The following is a 26517-nucleotide window of genomic DNA, read 5'->3' on the forward strand; positions in this document are numbered from 1 at the left end:
GCACCAGTGACGCCATTTCACGCTGACCCAGTGCAAAAAGGAACCATGCGTTCAGCCTGGGAGAGCGTGCTGGAGCTCACGTTGGGCTTGGGAGCGTGCTGGAGCCCACGTTGGGCTTGGGAGCGTGCTGGAGCTCACGCTATCCCCGGGTGTGCAAGGGGACTCGCAGCTTCCTCCCGATCGTGTCAAGGGAGTGCCCTGGATTGCGGTTATTTTAGTTCCATTTCACACTCTTCCAACCAACTCATACAATAAAAAATAAATAAATAATAAAAGAAGATACTTGGCACTAACTTGCAGCAGGCAGCTTGAACACATAAGGCTCTCTGCTCAGAGGTAGCTGGCCAGTGTGCAGAGCAGGTCTGCCTGCTAATGTCTAACAGTATTTCTCTTCAATAAGACAGGGAGTGTGAAAACTGTTCTTGTCTTCTGAGGCTTTCTACCAATTTTTTTTTCTATTAATTTAGCAAGAGGCACCAGGGGGAAAAGAAATGGCCTGGAAAATGGTAACCTCATATGAAGAGGGTTGCTTCAAAGCCAGTGAGGGGATGAGCAGCATCACTTCCCAATAGTGATGATAAAAGTTGTGTGGGGCTAGTACCGCTGACACATGACAGCAGAACCACGCTAGATGTGACAGATTTTAGGGATAAACATGCACTGTTCTGAAGCGGCAAGTGGGAGGAAAATGTTTTTCCAGGGCTTCCTTCCCTATCTCCTAATATACTTTTCTATTAAAAGACTCGTTTTATGTAATCAACGCTTTGGTATTAAAGAAACTCATCAATAACTGACACTTAAGAGCTCCTAAAATGACCATCGTGATAATTGGTTATTGGGATCTCTCAATTATAGATGTAACAACAAAGGAGGTGATTATACTGTCACTGCTTGCCTTTAAAAGAAACCATTGAAAGGCCTAATGATTAATTCAACATTTTTGAGAGCTCGCTGTAATGACAGGAGACTATATACAAAGGTCTCTTCAGTGAGCCCATTATTCAATTAATAAATGCTGAATACCAAGCAGTCATAGTCATATGAAACTCCCAAGAACTGTGTGAATTTTTAACCAATTAATTATCAATTACAACATCATAAAACACCAGCACAAAAATAGAAATAATGAAATTTAATTATACATTATTCTTCCTAGTTGCTGCAAATACTATACAAGACTGATTTTGATTAATAATTCATACGGCAATAAAGTATCAGGAAAGATAATTATACAGTGCCACAATTCTCACACTGATTTCTGTAATTACAGATTACAACAGTGTTAGCAATTTAAAAAGGTTAGGGAGCAGCAGTAATTTGCTATGTCATCCTCAGCAATACTAATGTCTTCTTCTTCGAGCACCCCAGATAATTGAAAAGAGAGTAACGGCCCGCCAGGCTGCACCACCCCGCGTTGCCAGGCCCGTCACAAGGACGGCTCCAGGAGGCAGCCCCCTCACAGCCCTGTTTCTCTAACACTTGCTGCTCGTGCTGTCCAAGCATACGCAGACGAGAACACCAGGAAAACACATGGGCAAGTCCTCTAGGCAGTGAAACGGCTGCTTTTGCAAGGCCATAAGCTGTCAGGGCGCCCAGTGGTTGGCTACAGGAATCAAGGCCCATTGCAAAAGCCAGTTCCCAGCTTTGCTACGTTGGGCTAAATCCTACTGCCCAACATGACAGTGGCAGGGGGGAAAAAAAAAAAAAAAGGAGAGAGAGACTGATCCCTGGCTGGGAGCTTTGAAGAGCAGTGTTGAGCACGCCGCGTGCCTGTCGCAGCTGGGCACCCTGCAGCGGCTCCGCCGTCAGCGCCGCGCACACGCGCACACGTACGGCTGCCTCAGCGCCCCGCGGACCCCGTGTGCGCGGCTGTGCCTGGAGGAAGAGCCAGGATGCCGCAGACTCCGGGTGAATGATTATGTAAACCCCAGGTGTCGGCTCCATGGAAGCTGTGCATCCGCTTGTGCAGGGAGCGGGACCGGAGAAGCCCGGCATTCCCAGCTTTGAGGAGTCTGAATATATTTGTGCTTTGCAAGAGACAAAATCCACTGCTTGTTGTTACGGAGTCGGGCTGTTATTGTTTTGTTTCTTTGAGAGTAACCCAGCTGAACAAGGTAATGACAGCACACAGTCTTCAGGCACTTTCGTTAACATTCATGGCATGTGCATTCATACTTACATGTTCTACAGTGGTCTACTAGGCAAAACATACACGCGCACCTTTTCGTGACCTAGGAAAGCTAACGTATTTCTAGTTCCTGTACTCAGTAAGTTGGGCTTAGTTTAACATGCTTTGTTCAACATTCTTTAAACATAAACACTGTTGCCTTCATGACAGGGGCACAGTAGATGGGCTAGGGGAGAGAGAGTAGGAAGACAGACAGAACAACAGAATTGTCCCTGTCCTTATTTCTTAAAAGACACCCCATTAACATATATGCATGTGGAACATAAGGGACAGAAAAGTTCTTCACTGATAACACGTCTCATAGTTTTCACATTTGCCAGACTTTACAGTGACTGGCTATGGTGGAAGGGGAGCGGAACCGAACCTATTACTCAAAATAGCTTATTCAAAGCAGAACGGGGAATGCCCAACACTGAAACACTGCCAGGAAACTGCTAAGCAAAACAAACAAGATATTTTGTGTTTTTCTGAAGTGGTCAAGGGCTTCAGCAGCTTGGGGAAAGGATAAAACTGTTAGGCTTACCCTTGGATAAACTGGATTGCCAGGTTAAGGAACCAGAGGGAAAATTCATCTAGTGAGTTACTTTTCGACTGCTCCCCAGCTTCCTGAGATGTCCAAAAAGGTTTAAGATCTCTCCATGCAAGCGGTGGTTGGTGATTTTGGTTTAGGGTCCGAGAGAGTCAGGTCCTGCCTTCCTTGCTTTAGACGACTGCTCTGGGGATTTCACTGAGGAATGGCAGTGACATAGTTCTCCTCCTCTTCCTAAACTTCCGGATATTTTGCATGGTCACTGCAGGTGCTGTGGCATGTGTGTGCATGTATCCTAGAGGATGCAGTGCGCCTTGCACACTGTTCGAGGTGAGGATATTGCGGGGCATGAACAGTTGGTCAAGTCTCCAGGGTCACCTCCCTGCACGACGTAGTACTTTGGGACAGCAAGGAATGTTCCTCTATGTTAAATCCCCTTTGCTAACGCAACTTTGAAAAGGAAAGCCAAGCTGATATTAAGCCAATACTACTAGCATTTGGAAGCCAGAAATTATGAATAACAGTGCTGTTCTGCTCCTTTTAGCAGCCTCTTCCTGTGAAAGATTATGCCAACAAGTTATCTGGGTAAAAGCTTTTCCCTTATGCTTTATTCCCAGGGAAGCCTAGCCTTCAAAATCTCTGTAGAGCTCAATGCTGAAGCTTTGTTCTTTAAAATGATGGTTGCTCTCAATATTTACAGCTGGATGAGTTTCTAAAATAAGAACTTTTTGTGAAATGTCATCAAAGGAAAACAGCAAACTTATCTCTCGGAATTGCATTTCCTGGTTAATTTTCCACTTGCTTCTCAAGCTTCACTAGTTACCGCTTTTCCAGTTTATCTGCAGAACCAGCTCCCGAGGTTTGGCCTCCAAGGACAGGTATGGTCCAGACTACTGCTAACATCTTCAGCTACTCAACTCATAAAGGTTGGGAGAATGACAAAATCCCGTTTCCTCCTGTCACATTACATAGCCGTTATGGAAAAAAATCTGATCTCCATTTGTTTTTTTTTTCCCTAAAATGCAGGCTCTTCATCTCTGCAGCAGCTTCGCAGGTGTTTGGAATGCCCTTCACATTTCCTTGGTGGCCCACCGGCACCTCCTCGGGAACGTGTCCGTTGTGATTCATGCGCGAGGAGCAGGGAAGCGCGGGCAGGAGGGCACCGGGTTAAATTTGGGACAGACTTCCTTAGGGCTTAACTTTGCAGCTCCTTCTCTTGGAAGGGAACGCAGGTGTTGCCTGTGCCTTGCAGGCAAGGCTGCTGCCTGTTCGTGCAGTGTTTTTCCCAGATTAATGGGAATCAGCAATAAGGTTCTCTTTCGACTGCCTATGTGCCGAAGCAAGCATACCTTAGCAAGTATATAAGTTACCTTATACCTAATCCATCGATACTGATAAACTCATCTGAAAAAAATCCTAGTTACTACTCAAGTGGGGGCCACAGACTTAACAGTCTGAATCTTGGAAGGCCTGCTCACATGTATAAAACAGTTTCCAGGTGGTTTTGCTACCATTAAACTGAAATTCACCAAAATTATCACCAAAATGATCATTGCTTATGGTCCCAATCACTTACACTGCAAATATCTTACCCCAGGCTAGAGCTGGGGTAAGAGGAGAGGATATGGCAGAGCGCGTTGGCACTCTGACTAAGTGCACCTGCGCTCCGAAGAAGCCTAGAGGGAAAGAAAAGATGCGACACCCTCAGGTGCTGCTTCTGGGGACAAGTACAGCCCTTTAGCACCTCCACTTTGTCAGAGGACTCGGAAAACGGAAAAAAGTGAGGACTACTATCTCTTCTCCAATAAGACGTAGAGGAGCTTAGGAGAGCCTCTTTGGCAGCATAAAGAATAGGGGCTTAGAGCTGCGGAAACTCTTTTAAGATGAACTTGGATTTTATCTTTATCTGAGGATACCTACATTGTTTGTTGAGCTTTTCATGCAGCGTTTTGAATTTGTTTGGTTTCTTTGCCCCCACAGAATTACATTGCAATCAATACACCTAAAGCTCCAAAAGCTATCAAATCAATAAAAACAGGAGATTAACATCCAAAAACCTAAGTTGCATTTTATCCCAAGGACACAGAGTCGCTTGATGATTTCTGTTTGAAATACTGGAATTAAGGCATTACTTTCAAGATTCACAAGTCTTAAAGGCAGAGAGGACCATTATATCATCTACTCTCACCTCCTACAGAAAATATCAACAGTTGTGTTTATCACATAGACCTGCAATCCTGTCACGGGGAAAGAAAACCAGCTGGTTTGCTTGACGAGCTCCCTGCAGCCGTTCCTGGGCTTATCTGTGCTTTTAGCCTCCAAATTCTCTCCTGACAGCTCCTGAAATAGCTGTCCCGCTATTTCACCCCGGGCTGATGTCAAGCTTAGCCAGCTCCAGTTCCCCGGGACATCCCTTTTATCTCTCTGAAATACCGGAAACAGAGTTGGCAGAAGTCCAGCTTTCTGGAATCTCCTTGTTTCCCCAAGATTTGTTACAAATTAACAGTCACTTAAGAGAGACTCTTCAGCCACCTCCTTTAAGATTCCTGGATGTAAAAGTTACTAAGAGATGTGAAAACGCTTTATTTCAGTCATTCCTGTCTCAGATCCTCCTTTGCCATCAGCTGCAAACTTTCTGTCCCAGCCACATCTCTGCACAGGATGCAGCATGTCCACATCTCATCCACATCTTCTGTTATTTCAAACACAAGCCCCATCCAAGCAACATTTCTGTCTATTTTCCCTTCTTTGATACTTCACTAATAAGTGTTTTATCACTAATTCTACTTCTTCATTTAAAAAGGATGGCTTCTCATTAGTGTAACTTTTTTGTTATTGATGGCAACGTAAAACCATAATTTCTGAGCAGCTGGCATAACATTCTTCAACAATTCCCAGTGTTTTCAATACTTTTTACTTTGAATGTAACGCTGTGCCAACAGAACAGGTTTTAACTTTGGAAAACAGATCTTTTTGGGGGTCTGCGAATACACAAATTTATAACCTAATGTCAGGTGTTGCACTCACTTTGCACAAAGTCTGTGTAAAGCATTTGATGCCTGTGAGTCAAATTATTTAAGACTGCTAACAAGTTAGAGTGCCTGACAAACCTCTGTCCCTCTCTGTTTTTCCTGTTCTCTCTCATGCTGCAAGTTGTAAACCTCCATTCTTAACTGCAAAACTCCATTCTTAAAAAAAGCCATTCCCACTAAATCTAAGCTATTTCATTTTTATCACATTTCTGCCCGTATGCTACTATCTCCCGTTTTTATTGACCAGTGCGTGGAACCTGGATAATAAAAAGCCAAACATGTGTCCTTTCAGACTTACACCGATAGTGCCGTAAGGCTGGTTTACATGGTCCACTATCACTCTCCATCTCTGTGGTTAATTTGCAGTTCCCTTAACTTTGCTCACTTATCTTCCAGGAGACTGAACTTTTGATAGAGAAATTCAGGCCATCAAAAGCAGATGCTTGAGAAACACAAACTTCACAAACTCCAACTTTTGCAGAACCTGTAGCTGTTGCAGCCTGTTGCTTCTTTGCCAAGGAGGCAGAAGAGCCTCCTGGAAGGATACTCAGCTGTGCCATAATCAGGTGCAGCACAAACCAAAGCAACAAGAACCCTGTCCCTGTGGTGGCAAGCTCCACATCCACCCTGCCCTTGCGAGCATGGCGTGGCACTCAAGGCTGTGTTGTTGAGGTCATCCCATAGCAGATGGCAGTACACAGGTAAGCAAATGGCTCTTTCTGGAAAGAAAAAGGTCTCTGAGTGTTTTCTGCTATGAAACAACCAGCTACGTCCACCACGAGATCTTGCAGAGATGCAACAGAGAGGCTCCAAGCTGCAGCTGGAGGCTGAGCAGGCCACAGTCCGTGCTGCTCCCCATGCGTCCTTCACCTGAAGCTTCATGTCTTTGCTCCACAGCATGGGGGCACCAGAGCTTTAGATTAAATCCAAACAAATTCTGAACACTGGCAAAATCAACACGTTAATTTCCAGATTAACCTCCCTATTTGCTGCCCCCTCAGCTGCAACACTTTGGTAGTTGTTTTGCAACCACAGTTGCAGGGAACACCACAGCAAAAAACCTGCAGCCCTGCGCACTTGAGGACTTACTGGGACTCCAAATGTGGCTTTTTAGGGAGAAGATTCCTGCACCAGTGGCCAGGTACAGGGTTGGAAGACCTATTTAAGGCACACATATACAGAAGCATGGGGAGGTCTATCAATGCCTAGCTGGCCCATTCCAGCAGTTGATATTGAGCATTTTCAACCCCTGCCTTTTAAGAGGATTTAAGGGAGCTCTGCAGCTAGCAGGATCAAGCCATAAAGGCATGAAGACAAAGAGATTAAACTACAGATTAATAATTACAGGGCATAAGCAATCTGGGATAGAAGAAAACTCTGGCTCCACTGGAGACTGACATGTTTATGTATAAAGTGGGCAATCTATAAAGCTCATTGATTAGTATTTCTAGAGAAGCTAATCCAAAAGCTTTGCTATTTATTAACTAAAATGCAAACAATACTAAAATACAAATAATGAGCTAGGAAATGATCAATACCTCCCACAGTTTGCAAAGCCCTCTGGCAATTTCCATGTTAAAAGGGGACCAATCTAAATGGCAAACACGAGGGCTTGACAGCGACCTCATCTCTCCACACACATGTAAAGAAGACAGTGCCCAGGGTAGAAGCAGCACAGTCTTTTCTTGCTTCTCTCTCCTCTGAGCTTGCACCTACTTTAACTGTATCTGATCTACACTGGAGGGTGAACCCCCCCCACACTAACAAAAATCATCTCAGAAAAAAAGCACCCAACTAACCAAACCAGCCACACCAAAAAAAAAATAAAAAAAGAAAAAAAAGAATCACCCAACAAAACTTCCAAATAAATCAGTGTACTGTGTTTCTGCGACCATCAGAAGATGGTTAAGTATTGCCAGGCAGTAGCAAATCCAATATTTTTAGACAAACTTGACCACGCAGGTGATACAGTGGTATGAAAGGGAGAGACAGACTTCTCCACAGTCCGACTAAATGCTGATTTTTGGTATTAACACAATTCAGGTCTTACAAAGGCAGGGTCAGTGAATTTACACTTCCCAAAAGTCAAGACCAGGTAATACATCTACAGACCCATGCCATTACCTCGAGAATTTTAGTCACAGAAAAACAGCTTACTTATATGCCCAAAGGAATAATCAAAAATCCTTTTTCTTGCTGCAAGTTTTGACAGAATCACTCCTTTATGAATGAAATGATGCTTTATTTTAACCACCCCATAGTATAATTTAAAACATACTTTAAAAACAGAGCTGTATGTGTGTATGTGGATACACACAGACAGTCATGCATGTGTATGTGCATATATACACACACATGCATGTTGTTTAACTAATATCTTTTAGAAAATGTATGTATTGCCATCACATGTTTCTGGTTTCTGGCTCATATTGCTTGGTATGTGTTTTCCAAACGTTAAAAAAAGACTTGATTGCCACTAAAGCAATCCCTACTCTGGTCTATTAATACAGCTACACAGATTCGTATCAGCAGGAAACATCCCTTTAACTGCACAAATTAAGTGGCTCACTATTATTTGTAGCAATTATTCCATTTATTTCTCACCTGAAGTACATACACACTTACATTCATCTCCTCTGCATGTGGCAGGAATTTTTCCAGACGCAAGAGGAGAAATTAGAAATCTTCAAAGAGATATTTGTGCAGATGTCTTTAGTAATAAATAATACCAGGGAAAAAGAGATGTGTGAGAAAAGCTGCAAAAATGGGATTGGTCTGGAGCAGTGCCAATGCCAATGGTTGAAGCGAAGGGCAAGAGCCAAGAGCAACATCCACATGGAAGCTGAAGTCAGGTTATTATGGATGAGTGAGAGGGTCTCAGATAAGAGAAAGGAAAACGACCAAGCCCAGTGTCAGAGAGCGAGCAGCACGAACAGCCGGGGAGGTTACAGACCAAGAGTTACACGGGAGGAAGCAGAGGGATGGCTGGCCACGTTTCAAGGGGAAAGCGGCCTGTAGGGACAGGGAAGGTGGGAAGTGGCAGGAGTCCAACTCGGCCACGGCCGTTACCAGGAGCGTTGAGGGACAAAGGTGAGGAGAGAGGAAAGAACCGTGGGAAAGAACAGCGAATTTTCCACGTTTCTAGAAAGAAACTCAAGAAGCCAGAGAAAAAGACGTTGCAGACGACAGCGAGTGCATAGGGATGCCAGGAGGAAGCAGAAAAGAGAGGGCAGGCAGGACAGGGAGGCTATTTTGCCTAGAAAGAAGGGGGCAACCACTGCCAAGATGTTTGAAGAGCAGTAGCAATGGAGATAACAGGGGGAAAACAGTTGCTGGAAATGGTCCTTTCCTCCAAGGGGAGACGGGCTGATGAGAAAAGGGAAAGTTGCAGGGGCGAACACCTAAGAGTTGTATCAGAAAGCTTCTTATTTTGCCTTTGAGCTTGGCATCTCCTTGGAATACAAAGGCTTGTCTCCTCAGAAAAATGACTGCTGAGCATTGTAAAAACTACAGCTGTTGTGACACAGAAGCAGATTTTCAAATTAAGAAACAAAACAGAGAAAACAGAGAAAATACAGTAGCCCTGGTTGCGCAGTACTTATTTTTTAGGCATTCTTCTTCTAGTTGCAAGTAATTAATCTTGTGGTGGTGTCTGAAAAGTCCCTACTAGTTTTTGAACTTGCAGACAGCTGGAAAATGCCTACTTAGGCCAGTATGCACATCCTTGAGTTATTCCACTTGCTAATTACTCTTCCAGAAAAGACCGGCTGCCAAGAGCTACTCTAACGTTTTGCTAACTAGGGAGGGATATCACATCACATTATCGTGTGCCATGTGAATTAACACCAGGATGCTGCTGAAGCAATGTGGAAAAAAAATCGGGTGGTTGAGGAAAGAAATTAAAGCTAACCGATTTGCACAAAAAATATATATAAGTATCTGCGCTAAACAAACGGCAGAGACAAAAGGCACAGCTGGGAATGGCGACAGAAAAAGAGCGAGAGCAGCACAGCAGCTTTTGCAGAGGTTGTCAGAGCAGATCCCTGCCCTGGGTGACAGATATGATGGGACGGCGCCTGGGAGCCCTGGTGAATGTGACCAGCGAGCGTGCGGTGAGCGGCGGGCACCGTGGCAGCCCCGTGATGCGACCTGAGGCGGCAGCCATCGCGCAGGAGCGTGGAGCTTCGCCCGGCTCCACGTCGCCCCGCAACGCGCACCGCGGCACGTGGGAGCACAGGCCTTCGCCCGGCTCCACGTCACCCTGCAACGCGCACCGCGGCACGTGGGAGCACAGGCCTTCGCCCGGCTCCACGTCACCCTGCAACGCGCACCGCGGCACGTGGGAGCACAGGCCTTCGCTCGGCTCCATGTTGCCCCGCAACGCGCACCGCGGCACGTGGGAGCACAGGCCTTCGCCTGGCTCCGCGCTGCCCCGCAACGCGCACCGCGGCACGTGGGAGCACAGGCCTTCGCTCGGCTCCACATCACCCCGCAACGCGCACTGCGGCACGTGGGAGCACAGGCCTTCGCCCGGCTCCGCGCTGCCCCGCAACGCGCACCGCGGCACGTGGGAGCACAGGCCTTCACTCGGCTCCATGTCACCCCGCAATGCGCACCGCGGCACGTGGGAGCACAGGCCTTCGCTCGGCTCCACATCACCCCGCAACGCGCACTGCGGCATGCAGGAGCGTGGAGCTTCGCCCGGCTCCACGTCACCCCGCAACGCGCACTGCGGCACGCAGGAGCGTGGAGCTTTGCTCGGCTCCGCGCTGCCCCGCAACGCGCACCGCGGCATGTGGGAGCACAGGCCTTCGCTCAGCTCCGCGCTGCCCCGCAACGCGCACCGCAGTGCGCAGCAGCGAGCCAAGACACGCTGGACGCAGAGGGCCCCCTGCCCAGTTCCGGAGGGCAGTCGAGGAGGTGCCTTCAGATCAGCACGGACGTGTGTCTGTGTGTTCACTGCAGCCCACCACAGGAGTTCCTGCAGCGGGGATGTCTACTCTGCAAACGGGTAGGTACCAGCCATTTCTATTCAGGGTGAATGTTCTTCTGCACCATCTGAAGGGAGGCCTGGGCCATCTTACACCAACTTCTTCATTCCTTTCCCTTTCTTTTTTTTTTCTTTCTTTTTGAATACTGTTAAAACCATGGTAATGAATCCAATTTAAGGGAAGGGAAAAATGCCTTTTTATCACTGCCTTTTCTCGTTAAACGTGACACAAAATACTGACACATTAGCACTGGGCCTAACTGCGGACAGTCATCCGCTTGCAGAGCAGCCTGAGAAAGGAGGCACCGAGCACAGCTGACAGCCTGTGCATCCCACGCCTGCAGGAGCTGTTCCCTGTCACCGAGAGCTTCCCTTGAAATCACTGCTACCAAGGTGTAAAAGAAACCACCTTCCCTGCTCTAATTGCCCACTTAACTTTTTGAGAAGGCTGCATTTATTTAGCATTGATCTACAGTGTTGTGTTGACAACTGACTTGCCCTGCAGAGGCGGCAGAACTGAGCTGTTCATGTGATCTGCACACTGCTTTACCCCCACGTCTTCGAGGGGCAGCCTGAAAGGTGCCAAATTATCCCCATTTTCCAGCTAGGCTGCGGTGGCAGAGGCGAGATACCTGCTTTGGTGGCTACAGCTAACAGGGAGCTGGTTACCTACCTGTAATCTCCTCCTGACTGAGAGTTAAGATTACCAGGCACTTTAAAAGTTCCTAGCATGAAGCGATCCCCATTCTGAAATTCCACGCTTTAGGAATGCCTAAGAGAAGCAAAGGACATGTATAGCATTGGCCCTCCTAAGCAGGAACCCCCTTGAAGCTATTAACATAGAAATGTAAATATTTAGGTGTTTGTTTTTAAAGTATGTGAAATAATACGGCAGGCAATGAAATGGTGCAATCAGTTCCAGGACAAGGTAATTTTCATCGTTGTTATGATGGAGACACGAGCTGGAGTTTGGCCTGCGCTGATCGTTCGGAAGCTTCATGACGTGGGGCATTCACACACGTTTTATCAGCGCTGCCCTTGCTATCTCTCCGCGGCTTCATTGGTCTGCAGTATGTCTACATATGTGTCCAGAAGCACACATGGACCATGAAACTCCCACTGAACTCTTGTAATATTGGCTGTCAGCAACCACGAGTCAGAAAAAAAGCATGTTTGAGCAAGAGGTGGGATCTCCGAACACAGCACAGCTCATTATCTCAAGGGTCCCCCTTCCTCTTAAAATCAGCAGTGCATACACGGCGTAACTCAGTGTGAATACATTGCTCTGAATTTCACCACCTCGAGCACCAGGCTCTGCATTGCTCTAGAAGGGTAAGTATGAATCCAGCAAGAGCTGGCTATTGTAACAGGTACCTAAAACTGACATTGAGAAGATTTACAGTGTTTCTGAAAGAGAGAAATGGAACAAAAAGAATACGTGGCAAGAAGAGACTCCAGGACAGACCAGGCTTGGGGAAAAGCTCAGACTCTATGAGCTTCACAAGCTGGGCCAGTTGAGGAAAAGCTGTGCCAGGGTGGTCTGGGGCTTTATCATTCGGCAATTTTGCTTCATTACTTCAAGCTGAATTTTAGGCAAGTATTTCTCTAATTCTTAAATGTATCCTTAAGTCTCATTTAGAGATGAAGTTGTCCAATTATTCAGACACAAAAGAGCAGTACTGAATTCCCTCGAGTTTAGTCATCTTCAGAACTGCCAAACGGGGACATTTCCTACAGTGCCTAGTGTCACAGGATAGCTCAACAGCAGCTGAGGGCTACGGAGACGCACAGATCCTCCCATTCAGCCAAGGAGTCTGTATGAAAGAGGTGTCTTCCAGTGGCCATGGCTAGACAGGAAAGCCCTTTAGTGTGCAGTGGAGGATGGAAATGCAGAACAAATGATCCTGAGAGGAAAAAATGCTGGAACTGCCCAATACTTGTCCATTAAATTCAGCAAAGCTAAGCTGCATCCAAGTGATACTATTAGGACCGCTGCACTGAGCAAAAGATGCAAGTAGAGATCAGGTTCTAAGAATTGGATAAAATTCCACAGTACAACCCAAGAAAGGAAAGTTGCCCTAAGTTAGCGCAGAAATAACAAAGAAAGATAAGCCTGGTAAGCTTATCTAAAAAAATGCATAAACAGGTAAGCGTCACCCAATGCAGTCACTGGGAGAAAAGGTCAAGAAAAATACAACTATATTTCTCAGGAGAAGCTAAACAAGTTCTTAGCTTTCTATTTGGTGGTGCAATCACTGGTCTCACCAAATCCTTCCATGTACTTTGGAGTAACCATGATCGGCAGCTTCCACGGACAGGGCTGCCGTGGAGTCCGGGAGAAGTCCTGGAGAACCATCTGTTCCTCCGTGTCAGCTTGCGCTGCTGGGAAGGTGGCGGTGGGGACAAGGGGCACAGGCCAATATTTGCAGCGAGGGAGCAGATCCACTTAATGCAAAATGACAGCCGCAAATACTCAGGCAACAACGAAGCATCCGCGAAAGCCAAACGCGGGATGCATGGAAACATGCTCTCACATCCAAAGCCATCTGCCCGTATTTGCTCATCCTTGTTGTTTTACCAGCTGACCTACTGTTCCAAATCACAGAGGCCATAAAAGCAGGAGATGTCTGTAACCTATTTCTGCACCAAACAAGCAGTGCTATGAACCAAAAACCTCCTTAGCTCTTCTCAGACTCTCTGCCCAGACTGCACAAGGATAAGTTTCCTCTCTGAGTTAATTTTTAATATCAAAAGGACGCCTTGTAATGGCAAGACCTGTTAATTTTGGATCTTCAGAATCCTTTCTGAGGCATTTCACAAAGTGCCCACCCTCACCATTTTTCATTCTTTGAGTCTGTAATTTAAACTAGCCTTGTCTTTAATAGGTCAGGCTGGTTTTATTGAACATTTAAATTGGTGGTAGGTTGAGATGGTTTCAGGACTGATTTCATCCTAGCACTGCCGAAGCTCCTGACTTCGTGTGCGCCCTCCTCCGCCTCAGCGCTCCTTGTTCCTTTGAAATGATGAAAGGAAAAGGAGGAAATGCAACAGATGGTCTGCCCTCCCTCCAAAACCCACCACTACTGCAGCAGGCTCAGGCAGCGTTTCAAGTATTTAAGCATGTGCCAATAGTGTATTCACGACCGGAGAAGGTTTGGAGAATGCTTTTAAAACTCTTCTACAGACACACACCGTTTATAATGGTCTGCTCCTGTTGCTGGAATATTTCTTCCTTTCCCTATGCTAATTCCAGCGAGAAAACTAATCTTCCCCAGATTTAAAGCTGACAGGTGGTACATGCATAATTAAAGATGACCTAACATAGAATGCTCTCATTTCTGGCATATTATCAGACACTTAAGCAAAGCAATTATCAGTAGGCAATCTTTTCTGTCAACAGAGATTGGATGAAACGCTTCTTCAGTCATGAAGACACTGTAATGATGATACATACCCATTTGCAAACACTTTAGCAATATAACATACATTGAAATCTCTGTTATCGCACAGAAATGTCTTCCTCTTCCCTAGTTACCTCCTCCCCCTTTTCCATGTTCTCCTGTGCCATTTCCATGGACTCACAGTCCGCATGACTTAAGTTCAACTTGCTCCTATGCTTTTATGACTTTCATGACTTTATCTCCTACTTTCAGCTTTTGGCATCCCCTACAAGCCTCCCCTAGCTCCTGCCTTCGCACTGACTGCAACAGTAACCCCTCGACTGGATCAGGCTGAGAGCCAATCTGTGACCCAGGAAACCTCCTCTCTGTCCCCGGTTTATAGATGGGACAAACGCATGTGAAGATCAGTGAGGAATTTTATGTGGAATTGTACCAAAAGTCTATGTTGGAACCAAGAACATCTTCCCAGCTTTTTGGTTTAGCAAGCAGATGGCACTGCCTCCCAAAATAGTAACGGCACCCATGCAGTTTGGGAGAGACAGAAACTTTTTAACCTGAACTCTTAAAATGCTTCCTTCGGGGAGTATTTTGCAATGAATCCAGAAAGCATTCAGTGCCTTTATTTTCTGTAAAAAAAGAGTATTTTTAGACTTCGGAGGAACAGAAACCAAAGGGGGACCAAAAAAAAAAAAAAGAGAAAAAAAGGAAAAGAAAAGCCTATAAAAATCAGTAGTTTTCTTAATTTGGGAGAAATTAGGATTGCGAGAAGCACCATAAACCACAATTACATATAGACACACGAGACTGCACTTTACCTTACCAAAGAGCTGCTCTTAGAATATAAAATTGCTTTAATATTGCGGTGAGACAGGTGTTTTTTTTTAAAAAAAGTCTTATGATAATGGATTTTCAAAGCAAAAGTAAAGCTGCTTTTCCCTGAGAACAGGGCTTTATAGATGGGAACTTAACAATACCAGTGGTGTGCATTTTACTGCATTTCACAAGATCTCCCATTATTTAAATTCCTATGTATTTATGTCATACACGGATAAACGACCTTATTGTTCAGAGCATGTCTTTATATGAACATCTCTGCTTTTAGAAGTAGTGTTATTTTGCCTTTTTCCCCCCGCCTTCCCCATACCAAGTCAGAACAAAAGTCTCTTTTACTGCAGTTTTGGGAACTTCATGCAAATGGCAGTTTTTACACATCAATCGTCAGTTTAATAACAGTAATGATAAGAGGGGAATTAATGGTAATGGGCTGACTTCTTGGCAAGCAAATCAGAGTTTATAGAGAAGTTTCTGCTATGTCAAACTTTATAGTCCCGTATTATCGAAAGCGTTAGCAAGGAGGCTTAAGATTAACCTATTGACTTGTTAGCAAGCTGGGGTTACTGAACCATGACTTTCTTGCAGGAAGATTGATTATGTAGAAAACCATTAAGCAAGAATGGAAAAGATAGCAATAGTCTCCTGGGACAGTGGGGAGCCATTTACAGAACTAAATAAATGTGCCAGGGGATACAGCTCTGACGGAACACGCTCCAGCTCTCTCTCAGTTAAAGCAATGCTGGTTAGTCTCTCATTTTTCCCTAAGGGACAGGGTTTGGTCTTTCTTTCTTCCACCCTATCCCCTCTTGTAGCAACAGCATTTTGCAGCCTTTAAAGGCCCGTTTTGCACCCATTACTCACACAGGGGCCGCCGATGACTTCCCAGGTGCTGTTTATAGGGGTTTGTGCTGCAAAAGCGGTGTGGAAAGGGGAAAACAAGAGCATGCCTGCAGCCGAGACAGCAGGAGCATGTGGCTGGTTCTGATGATTCATGGATGACAACACAGCCACGGTTTGAAAATGTGGTTACATCATGACCACTAGAATGAGGCGGAGTATTAGAAAAAACATTTGTTTTCCACACACGAGAAAGAAAAAAAAAAAAAAAAAGATGTGCCAAAATGGGCAGCTTTCTGCAGTTAAGATACCACAAGAGAAGCAAATGATAGCAGATTTTTAAAAATATGTGCAGACCAACAGAGCAAGAACAGCCTGCCTATCTACAAGCACTACAAAATGGGTGCTTAACTGGCCATAGTAGTTTCCTGTAGCAGTGATGGTGTAAGGATGCAGGCAGGACAAGCTTTATATCCTCTAGATATTACTTTCTGTCCAAACAGAGAGATAAAGCTCCTCCTTATGCCACTCTTGTCCAATTCTAGTACAGGAATCACGCAGACTAGATACAGGTTTGCTACCTGCCACTCACCTTTTGCTGTGCTCAGGACCTCCTAATGAACTGTTCCAGTTCCTGCTAAATCCAAGCAGGGTATCTTCTTTTCCACAGATTCCTCACTGCTTTTCAGTCTTGCCTGTAGGCTTGCTATGGTTTCTAGAGACAGGCTGCAGGGACTGAGCCCTTTGCATCTTGAAGACATACAGGCAAAAAAACTCTATCCTGATGACTACTATTTTATTTGTGCTGCATGTCTACTTACCATCCTACCATTTCTGAATGCTGTGAATCAGAAGTTATCTGCACTTAGGAGTTCTGGAGAGGATAAATCAAGCTTGCTCCCGAATCACTACTTACAGCACGAACATGCAATGATGGTATTAATGTGTAGGCAAGTGAAAAAAAAAAGCAGTGCAAAGCCTGCTCAAATTTTACTAGAAGTCCCACAGCCAGTAGGGCTTTTCATGTGCTGCAGATCTGAAAATATGTCACCTGTGGGGGAGAAACTGGTTTTATCTTGGAGGTCTGTCAAGAAGGGACAGTTTGGGGATGAAAAGCATGAAGTCTTTGGGCTTTTGCTGCTCCATCACTGTGACATAGGGCTCCTAGGGAGCTGTACCACAAGCCTCACCAAGCTGCCCAAGTGCCTTCAAATGTGACCAGAGAGCAACGTTTGTGTCCCACCACACAGCACAGCTCATGCCAATCCAGCTGGAGCTGCACAGTCCCCACCAGGCTTCCCAGCTGGGCCTGCATCTCCCCAGGACAGTGCTGCTGAGAATGGGTAACAACCTGTGCCTCCAAACACACCTGTGCTAAACTCATCCTATAATCAAAACCCAGCTCCAAAACACAAACCCTCAGCCAGATAAGGAAAGAAATGGATAAAGATCACAGCCTGAGGGAGGTACATGGGGCCAGATTTTTCCCAAGTCTGGAAGAGCCCAGTTCTCACCTGAGTAAGGAGAGCTGCGCATGCTCAGTCCTTGCTGCAGGACGGCATCTGCTCTGAACAAACCTCTGGAAAAACACTATTGCGTTATCAATACGTCTGTAATCCACCCAAAAACTTAAAAAGCAACTGAAGAGCTTTGCATGGTAAACATCAGAAAAGCACAAATTTCCCAGCCTGCAGCCAGTTGTTCTATAATATCTTCTGCTTTGTGCTGACAACCTTTTTTCCCTCCAATCATTCAGACACAAAGCCTTCAGGTCTGTCTAAGTAATGTAATTTACTGGAGTGGAATTCCCTCGATACCTTCTGCAGCACTCAGTGACAGTATCATTTATACTCTACACTGTCATGCCGTGACACTGATACATTGGCTTTCAGCCCTCACTCGGCGCAGAGTGTGCAATTTCACCTTCCATTGTGCCCTTCTGCAGACTGTGTGCACAAATCTACCCCATTCATCCTTAATTACAAACCTCCGCTGAAATACTCTCATTAGATTTCTATTTCGCACTCCAAATGTCAATCTTATTTGAAAATTCCAATTTTCCGGAAGACTCATCCATTAGCAGCAACCTCCAAAGCATTCCTTAACTGAGTGCATTAGCAGCGACACCGGCAGAGTAGAGATGCACTTAAAACGCAGCGCTGTAGCAAACCCCCATGGCTAACTAAGAGCCCTACACAGCCTATGGCAACTGCAGAAACGTCCGAGCGCAGCCTGTTTGCTGCAGGAAAGGCAAGTTCAGAGAAACAAACGCAGGGGCTCCCAAGGGAGCAGATGCTCTGCAATCCAACAGGTGACCTAAAGTTCCTCGGCTGAAAACCTCCCTCACGTTGCGTTGGTCTCCTGCGCTAACCTTCACTTAGTGCCTGCGTTTCACTTTGAACAGCACGCCGAAAGCACTGACTACATGGAGCAGATGTTTAAGCGCAATCACAGAGAGATCCGTCTACCTCGCGAAGAAAGGGCGGACACCACAAAAACGCTATCGCCATACAAGGGAAAAAAGAAGCAAGATGACGGCAGTGTTTATCGACAGCGGCACGATGTGCTCTCTGTACCACAACTAAAAATAGCCCGCGTGGTGATACCCCCGGAAAAGAGAGCACCGTCTCATCCCACTGGAAAGTGCCGAAGTAGTGAATGGGGCACGAGCACGCCCGCCACATGACACATGCTCTCCGGGCATTATCTGCAAGGCAATCGGCGCTCAACCCATCGGCACCAAGCGCAGCAGCAGCCAGCGGCAGCGGGCGGGGGGGAATCTACATCTGCATCAAAAAGGGAAAATTCCACAGGAAAAAAAATGACAACAAATGTTGATGCCACTCATCAGCATCTGGTCACCTAAAGGATTGAGACATGCAGATAATTATAACAGATGTAAGGCAATTCCCTGCAGAAAACACCACCAGGCAAGCTAATTATTTCTGAAGTTTAGCCCATTCCCACCTGAAATATTTAAAGCCTTGATCACTGCATTAGCTCTCTTGCCTTTTATGCTTTGTATCAGCAGCCGGTCCAAAAGATGTGCACAGATGTTGAAACAGAAACATGCATTTAAGCAAAAAAAGGCATAAAGGAGACGGTAAGAGGCAGTAATTGCACGCGTGGTGTTTGCCTCCTGAGGAGAGGGGGAGGTTTGCACTACGGTAAGTTAATGCGATTTCATATTGCGTAACAAAAAACTCACCAAAGCCAGCGGCAGTATCCCACGGAGCAACTGCACGTGCCTCTGAGCGCCTCCCGCGCACCACATCCTTCGCGCCGCATGGAGTTATGCGGAAGGCAAAGGCAGCGCCTCCCGCAGCGCAGGGCTCATGCCAAGCAACGTGCCTCACTGCCACGCTACGGCGCCGGGAAGAGCCGGGGAAGGTCACAACGTGACACGGCGGCGGCGGCCGAGCGCGGGCTGACGCAGAGCGCAAAGCGAGTTTTCAGCGCCCGCACCTCCGGGCCCACAGCTCCTGAGGAGATGCTCGCTCTCCACTCATCCGTTACAAGAAGTGCATCAAACTGAGAAGCCTGAACAGCGCAGGCACCCGCGTTCGCTGGAAATGCCACAAGTGCTAATGAGCGAGGCAGGGGCAGCACCAAACCTTAGACCGTGGAGTTATGAATTTCCCCGCACATGCTGACAACGTCTTCTCCTTAATGTTCCTCTTGGCCACAGGAGACCTATCAATTCATGTGGTCATAACAGCTTTAGTGGCTCAATATATTTCAACTAATTGAGCAGATTCCTAACCGGTGCCGTTACCTGGAAAAGCTACCAAGACAGCATATTTCAACACTGGCAGCCTCAAAAACACACCAAAAAGGTTTTGCATGCCAAAAATCAACACCGAGAGCTTTGCTTCTTGATGCTCAGCAGATTTGTATAGATTTTTCCCCCCAAAAGATAAAGTTCTGGATCAATAGTTCAAGTTACCCAAGGGTAATTCTGGAGGGCTGATTTTAAAGACCTTTGAGTCCTCCCTAAAGCTGCTTTTTCCAGATATGAGAACAATTTTGCTTCAAAAATTATTTCACCACTTCCGACTTATGTACTAAGCCTAACTCTTCTCTTTCCTTTTTCTCCTTTTTTTCTTTTTTGCATAGATAAGAGAAAGCTGGTAAGTTAACACAGCCAGACAACACTGCAAGTGAACTCCGTCTTTCCCCTCAACGCAGACACGTTCACAAGCGCTCAAACACAGGACTTACCAGACAGAGGCGAAGCTGCATGTGAGCCAGTCATTAGACCTAGCAGAACGATTATGCTGGCTCTACAAATTGTGAAGCATTTGAATCTTATTTTTAGTTGTATACAAAGGGCAATAAATGGAAAATCTTATTGTAACCACTGCTTTTTTTTCTTTGGGCCACCCACACTTCCAACACCTACATCACAAGTATATAAATGCAAAAACCCTGTAAGTCATGGCTCATCTGAACCAGGGATGCAAACTAGCTAAATGCTGTTACTTTTTTTTTCCAGTTTGTATTTGGAGCTTCACTAGGTTTTGTAAGATATCAGCAGCACAGATATTCATTCACACTGCATATCTACTACAGCAGGTATCAGCTTGGATTTTCATGCATTTAATTAATTATTTGCTCTCAGTTATCTGGTGGACCTCTTCTCTACGCTGGCTAACCACTGATAAATTTCCAAACTATTAAATACAGGAGATGCATCTCCCAAACTCTTGGTTTCTCCCCCCGGCTCCCCATATTGGTGACACATAAGGAGTCAATGCTTCACTTACCTGTGAGAAATTATGCTGAATACTCTACCCAGAAACTTGCAATTTAAAAAAAATCCCTTTACACTCATAAGAGTAGAAGAACTTGAAACAAATTGCTGTCAAGGATGATTTCATTATGTTTAAATCCACTTTACCTCAACTCACTTTGCAAATTACTTTTTAATTTTATACATAAAACTCCCATACCTACAACACCGCTAGCCTCTCTCCCCCAGCCGTGCCTGATCCTTTGCACTTGCACCAAGCTCTCTGCTAAGCTGCACTAGCAGGAACCAAATTATCGCCTGAAAAGCTTCAGAGCCCAATTAGCCGATGAAAAAAACAAAGAAAGAAAAAACACCTTAAGAAGAAAAAAAATCTTTAAGAGCAGGCGAAAGGAAGATACAGGAGAAGCCACACCTGGGCATGGGGAGAGTTAACAACCTGCTGACACGAACGATCCGTTTGTCTTTAAAAACGCGCGTATTTCAGAAAGTAAAGCACCCATTGCAACACCCTGACTTCTCAGCTCCTCCGAAATCATAACAGGAAACACGTGCCGCAAGCCAGCAATTAATATTTAGCAAAACAATTGCAGACCGAGCGTCAGCTCCAGAAAAAACGTGCTTTTACCTGCGCTCGCTTGCCCGCGAATTGTGGGAAGCGCCAGTGAGAGGCAGTGCCCATGGTTCCTGCGCAGCCGGCGCGCGGGCCGCTCCGGCGGCGCCGTGGCACGGCCTGGGCCACGATGTAGGTCGCAGGGAGGCGCGGTGCGCGCCGTGACAGTGCAGGGAGCGCCGTGTTACGAACGACAAAGAAAAAAAATAAAAAAATGGGTCATACGCCACAGAGCTGCCAACCACACCACCCCCAAAGCCGGTGCTGAATGAGTGTACGGCGCCCTGCCCGCGGGGAAGGAGAGGTCTGAAGAGCAGTGAAAACAAAACTCGGTGTGGTGAGGTGGATTTTACTTTTCACTCGTTAGGGTTAGAGAGAAAGTTGACGGCCCTGCCGCCAGCCCCGGGTGCTGCTGTGCCGGCAGGGAAGCTCCTGTGGAGAGGTCTGTTTGCCCAGGCCCCAGAGGAGTCACTCGCCCCAGCAGTGCCTGTGGTGAGGGGAAGCGCTGGCAGCGCCGGGCGGCTGTGGTGACTGAGGCGCACGGGCTGACGCACCGCGCGCGGGCTGTCACCTGCAGCGGCAGCAGCAGGAATCCGCGCCATGTGGCAATCAGGGGCCATGGGATCGAGAGTTAGCTCACCCCTGCGGGTTCCCCAGGCACCTTCACAGCAGTGAACAAACATTTAGTTAGTGGCAGGAAGGGAAGAGCAAAATACCACAGGTTTTGTATGCTGGATTGCACCAGAGCAAGCAAGGCCACCCTGTAACTAAATATCTATGTCCATCTGGACCATGGACAAGATGGAAGGGGAGGCTCTGCTCCACGTGGCCAGAGCACCCTGTGTTCAAGTTGCCAAGCCCTTGTCCCCAGCCTCTCCTGGCAGCATGAAGAGCCACAGGAGGTACCCCGGGCACATACAGCACTCTTGCTTAGACATCTTCCAACAGGAACGCTGGCCCTCAAAAGAGCTGCAGTGGATTCACAGTGGATTCCCAGTTTCCAAACACAGAAACGCACCAGAGGTAGCATGACATCCAGTCAGCAACGTCGCTACCTGTTGGATGGAGGCACCTCAGCACTGCAGGGATATATGCCAATATGAGGCTCTTGAAAAGACAGATGGCAAAACTCTGTACAAAAAGAAGCTTCTCACCCGTGCCTAAACATTTCTAGACATGTAGTGGTCCTCTGCTAGGACTAAGGCCCCATTTATATAAAATACTTGATGTCCTGTAGGAACATCTCACTTGCATGACCAACACACCAGCACTATTTGTACCCAGGGCTAAGCAACTCTGCCTTTCCTCCCTGCCTTTACTGCGCTCCTATCAAATACCCACGGTAAGTCAAAAAGCAAGCCTGAAAGCAGAGAAAACACATGAGAACTGGGCTTCTCTTTTTAAAAAAGAGATTTTTGTGGCAGGTGCAGCAACATCTCTAATTAGAATCCAATGCTGTCTGTCCAGTAGCATGAAAAAAACCATTTCCTTAAGCTATGACCATGGCACTCGGGTGCAGCTGGACTGGATTTGATAACGAGAGACCCAAGTGTCTGGTGAAGAGATGTTCAAAGGGATGAGACTTCCCTTGCAGAAATCTGGTTTCCTTGTTAATCCAACCAAGTGTCCTGACCTTTGGGTACAGATTTAAAAAAAGATACGTATTTTTTCCCAGTCTGTGGTGGTAGGCGGATGACAGACATCTAATCACCAAAATCTGCATCTTAAAATTTTACATTATCTACATCTGCCTACACATGGTTGCAGGACAGAGTTAAAGAAACCTTATAAATATATATATATATGTGTGTATATATATATATGAGAACTCATACCTAGAGAATATTAATGTTGTGTGCATAGGGTTTTCTGAATTTGAGTTTTGGAGTTTTTTTGGAGCAAAGCACTTAGAGGCTCTTACTGAGCGCAGCACACACTAAGACAACTCAGCCCGCGCAGACTGGTGTGTTATTTTTGCCACTTTTAAAGGGAAAGCAGCGAGGGGAGACAGAGCCAAACATGGTTACGCGGCGAGCGCATCTCGGGCCAGCTCCCCCGGGCTGCCAGCAGGACAGCTGCATGGCGCTCCCATCGCTGCCCTGGCCCGGCCGCGGCACCCGTGATGCTGCGGGGCGGACGAGCCGTGGGCTGCTCAGCCGCTTCTCCCTCCTCAGAGCCTCTGTTGAACCTCCCCACCACCAGCTCCGGGGTGGAACTGGTGGGTAAGTGTTTGTATCCTGACACACAGGCAGGGTTTAGCGATCTGCTCTGTCGGAACAAGGGAGAAACCTTCTGCTCTCAGGCAGCGCATCAAGGTGTGGTTTTTATGGAGACCACAATCACATCGCTCGGCACCTTAGTAATATTAGAAAATGCAAATAATGGTGAAACAAAAGGGGGAAAGGTATACTTGCATGCTAAATATGCTACTCACTGGGAAAAGCCAGAGCAATGTAGGACCCTATGCAAAGAGGGGCCATATAAGAAGTTAATAAGGTTGAGGTGACTAGGTACCTAATTTCGCTATCTGCTTCTGTGAACATAGCTTGCTACTTATGCTGAGCCCTCCTGCTCTTGCTGCAACCATGAGATAAGAGATCAGCTGTGAAGAACTGGTAACTGCAAATAACGTATGAAGGAGTTGCAGCTGTCTATAAAAACACCAACTTTTTCCTAAAACGGCGCGGATCTCAGGCCAACTGTGAGGTCGGCCGCCGGCCGGCTACTAAAAGCTTGCTTTTTAACCCACCAGGTTGAGTGTGAGGGTGATTATTGAGATTATGGACAAACAGCAACAGCACTGTTTTATCTAGGGCAGTTTCAATTGCTCTCTCTGACCGGGCCAACTAACCCAGGAGAAGCAGGTTCCTCCTCCTGCCATTGTCGCAGGGTGAAAGCAGAGCTGGTTAAGGAACAGCCCAGGCAGCGGGCTTGGGAGTAACACCAAGAAATCTGGCAGACAACTGCAGGCTTCCCTGGTCAGCAGACGTTTGCCACCAGCAGAGATGTGGGGACCGAGCTGGTGCCCCTGCCAGCATCGCGCTGCCCTGCCAGGCAACACGTGCACGTCCCTGGGCACAGGCCACGCGCTAAAACAGTTCAGTGAGATCACGAGCGCACGACCAGCAAAACCAAAACAGGCAAACAAGGAAACCCTGTTTTACAACTGCTTTTTCATCCGTGCACATGTTTTCAAGTTAATTTGGTGCTCAAATATGATTTTAGTGTTGGAAACGGAGACTTCTGATTACGCACAGTATAAGTGGGGAGGAAAACATCCTGTGCATGCTTCTGCCAGGGTGCTTCAGCTGCGGACAGGGAAGGAGAGAGGCTTTTTTTTCTTTTTTCCCATTTGTGTCCGCTCAGCTCCTGGCTGCCTTTTCAAGTCTACTATAAAGGAGATCATTTTTAATGCTAAAGGGATTTTAGTAAAGAACTTGCCAGGTGGCCAATTACAAGCATTTCAAAAATTGCAAGAAAAGTCCATAAGAATATGAGTAAGGGTTCAAACTGACGAGGGAATTGTATTAAGTAGGACTAATAAATGATGGGTTGCTTCTTGTGGCTTGCTTGCTCCTGAGTTGTTACAGCTCTTTTTTTCAGGTTTTCTTTCCCTACAGCCAGCACTAGAAACACACTTTCAATGAGATCCCGAATTATCAGGTAGCCAGATGATTTCTCCTATGGAGTTTTTTATTAAAAACTACACTGTATTACAAGGGCCGTAATAAAATAGCAAGGCTCATTGACAGCAAATTCTCTTGTCAATTCTTCACCGTTGCCTACCATTTCACTATTATTTTCACCAATACCCTTTATCACAGGAAAAGAGAAAGAAAGAAAAAAAAGAAAGAAATCTGCCTTTAAAAACTACGTTCTCCTATATGCTTTAAAATTTTTCTGTCACAACAGATCTCTTCTTTTTGTTTTGAGGCCTATATTTTATGTCACAGGAAATGAAAGAGGTTATATGTCCTGTGCAGGTTTATCTCTAATAAAAACTCTTCACTTCCAAAATATCCCAGTACTTCTATTTATTTATTTATTTAAGTAATACTACGATTCGTAATAGAGACCTAGTGTTAGTAAGCACTCAAGGCCAACTGACCAGAGTGAGTGCTGTGGTTGGCTTCACTGTCCTGGCCTGATTAGTCACTAAACTGCATAATATGAATTTATTACTCCAGCGGAAAAACAAGGGCAGGATGCCAACCTTCATGAGTAACATGTCAGTGCTTATTTCAGGAAAAAAAAAACAAAACAAACCAAAACACCACCAACAAAACCCTTCCTTCTTTTAACCTCGATGCATCCTCCCTCTGCAATCCAGCCTGCCAGTGTTTTTCAAGGAATTTCTACTTCTGCTTTCTTGTTACTCAACAGCGAGGGCCCGGAGCCATTCGCAGCCCGAGGGGTATGGTTGCTGCACAGGCCTTGAATTCCCCTGCCGGGGACGCTGGAAGCAGATGTCCTTATAGAGGCTGCGGCGGGGCCTGGACCCGGGGCCAGCATGACTTTCCATTCCGTGGATTCCCCGGAGGTTTTTCTGGTCGGGTTATTTGACCAGCTGCCACTCGCCATGTGTGGACACACGCGCAGGGAGGGGTGCGCGGGAGGCGGCGCGGCCAGGGCGGCATCGCCGCCACGCGGAGCAAGCAGCAGCCTCGCGTTGTCCTGGCCTCCACGCAGACCCCCGTGTCACCCCCACCCGGAGCGAACAGCAGCCTCGCGTTGTCCTGGCCTCCACGCAGACCCCCGTGTCACCCTCACCTGGAGCAAGCAGCAGCCTCGTGCTGTCCTGGCCTCCACGCAGACCCCCGTGTCACCCCCACCCGGAGCGAACAGCAGCCTCGTGCTGTCCTGGCCTCCACGCAGACCCCCGTGTCACCCCCACCCGGAGCGAGCAGCAGCCTCGCGTTGTCCTGGCCTCCACGCAGACCCCCGTGTCACCCTCACCTGGAGCAAGCAGCAGCCTTGTGCTGTCCTGGCCTTCACGCAGACCCCCGTGTCACCCTCACCCGGAGCGAGCAGCAGCCTCGCGGTGTCCCGGCCTCCGCGCACACCCCGCATGTCACCCTCTCCGTGCAGGGCTCCCGAGGCTTCTCCCACTCGCATGTTCACCCCACAGGGCTGGCACTGCTCGTGAGGGCAGAGAGTCAAACCAGCCTCAGCTTCTCCCACCTAGAGGATGCTCCGAAGGGCTTGGGAGGATTTAGTCGTGGTGTTGAGGACAGGCACAGCATCTCTCCCATCTTGGAAGCACAAATCTAAGCGTGTAACATGCACCAGCAAATACTATCCGGATTAAGGAGGCAGGAAGGGGCCTTTAGCTCCTTCAATCCC

General features: G+C 46.8%; 1 protein-coding gene across 1 annotated transcript in view; it reads right to left on the bottom strand.

Annotated features, from left to right (window-relative positions):
• BACH2 (BACH transcriptional regulator 2) overlaps positions 1-26517 on the bottom strand; it is a 138207-nt gene that overhangs the window by 49988 nt on the left and 61702 nt on the right. The gene's annotated exons all lie outside the window — the stretch shown is intronic.

Source organism: Tinamus guttatus, unplaced genomic scaffold (genome assembly GCF_059628265.1).
Source record: "Tinamus guttatus ecotype Peru unplaced genomic scaffold, ASM5962826v1 Tinamus_guttatus_pri_ptg000070l, whole genome shotgun sequence".
Taxonomy (NCBI): Eukaryota; Metazoa; Chordata; class Aves; order Tinamiformes; family Tinamidae; genus Tinamus; species Tinamus guttatus.